Raw genomic sequence first — 1,959 nt, 5'->3', positions numbered from 1 at the left:
ATTGCAGGGAAACCACCAGAAATAGCATCCTAAAAGCATTTAGATATATAGAAGCAAGAAGGTTTCTACTTGGGGCATACAGCAATGTCACTAGAGATTAAAGATGCTTATGATACCTCAAAAGACCAAGCAGCGAGACAATCTTTTCCCCTTAGAGCTATTTCTAGAAGTCATTGTAAAGAAGTCATTACATTATATTATGTGAAAAGTGTGTTTCTGCTTGTTCAAAGTAAAATATTTTCTTTATTCTAGGAAGACCGGTACCAGTAACTTTATCAAAATTAACTAAAACAACAATAAACTTCTCCGTTTCTTCATTGAGTAACTTATACCTCATGCTTGCTGCCGAAAGAAGCCTTTTTCCCCAGTGAATCTCTCTCTTGATTCCTTCATCCTGTCACTTACAAGCACTGTCAGTTTAGTCTTCCATCTGCCTCTCTTTGTTCCTACTATGATTCTCTTAGTAAATTACCAATTAACTTGAAAGGAGAAGAAAGAAGAAGCATTTAAATAAACCCGTGAGAATATTGATTAAAAATTTTGAGAAAATATGATATAATTTGCTATTTAAAAATTTTTTTAAAGTAAATAAAGGATGCCAAAGGTATTTACCCCAAATTTATATCATAGAGGTAAAGTTGCCAGATGATAAAATGAATAGCTATACTAAACCTCATCGTTTTGTTGAACGTGTATTTTCTGATACAGAGGATTATATTCAGTTGGAAATAGTCTTTCAAAAGGGAAGTAAAAGTATACTTATGTGAGAGGAAGGATGAGTGCACCTCGTTTTTCAGAAGATATATTTTTCACTCAAACTATGTCACTTTCTTTTACTTGGTAAGTGTTTTATCTATAAAAATTAATATTTAGAATAAATATAGAAGAAAGGCAAAAATCAAGCAACTGATTTGCATTGTGCGTGGAAAATTCAAGCAACAGCAGAGAAAACATGCCTGTTACCCAGTAGGAGGTGCTGTGGGGCCACCAAGAGTCTACAATGTGAAAGGCTCATTTTTCTTCCCTGGGAGCTCTCAAACAGCTTGGAAGAGAGCTAGCTGGCCATGATGACTGGTCCTAATTTTTGTTGTTCAACCATTTTTCTTGATCTTATTCTTTGATCCCATACATTCCAGATTGTTCAGTGGATTTGTAATAAGCTTCTAAAATGAAAGGGAATCTCTTTTCCATTGTTTGCCTGAAATCTTGGCTTGCATTCATCTTATTAAACAAAAAATATGCTCCCCAAATGCCCATGAGTTCAACTACTTAAATCTTTAAGATTTTCTTTGCCACTGGTTCCATAGTGTGGGCCATCCCAAAGCATGCACTTTGTGGGCTGCTCAAAATGTATCTTAAACCTATGGGATTCATAGGTAATATCAGTTAGGATTTGTCATATACTTCTTCTTTTTCTTTTTTCCTTTTTTTTTTTTTTTTGGAGAGGTTTTTGCTATAGGGCACATGTGCTCCCCAGAAAGACAGAGAGAGACAGAGACAGAAAGTGAGAAATAATCCCCCAGGGGTGATGGCCATGCTGCAGTCACTTCTCCTCCATTTTCCTCTCGGGATCCTGGGCATGCATGCACATGCTTCCGGCATTAATTTAAGCCACCAGGTCTGGGAGTTGAACTGCAGTCGACTACATGGGAGTTCAGCGACATAGCCATTATGCCAAATGCTGGTCCTAAGGATTTGTCATTAACTTCTGAGGTCTCTTGGACAAGAGCTAATGCATCCTCTTGTATGTCCTGTCTCAATAGCCTCAATCATCATCTCACCCATCAGCAGAGGTGAAAGACTTGAGCACCATGCTATGCTCATCTATTTTTCTCTGCATGTCATGATAAACTTGTCCTAATAACTCCACTTTCCAAATATCTCTCACACAAGCTTTTTCTGCTTTCTCTCAGCAACAATGGCATTATAGTTAGAGACAAATAATATACCTTTTTATGC

General features: G+C 37.0%; 1 pseudogene; it reads right to left on the bottom strand.

Annotated features, from left to right (window-relative positions):
* Positions 1-1,077: 1,077 nt before the first annotated feature.
* LOC102497217 (protein CEBPZOS-like) lies at positions 1,078-1,317 on the bottom strand (annotated as a pseudogene).
* Between the last annotated feature and the right edge of the window lie 642 nt (positions 1,318-1,959).

This window comes from Tupaia chinensis, unplaced genomic scaffold, assembly GCF_000334495.1.
Source record: "Tupaia chinensis unplaced genomic scaffold, TupChi_1.0 Scaffold140508_1, whole genome shotgun sequence".
Classification (NCBI taxonomy): domain Eukaryota; kingdom Metazoa; phylum Chordata; class Mammalia; order Scandentia; family Tupaiidae; genus Tupaia; species Tupaia belangeri.
Note: the sequence above shows the minus strand (reverse complement) of the source record. Positions and strands in the feature narration are given on the sequence as shown.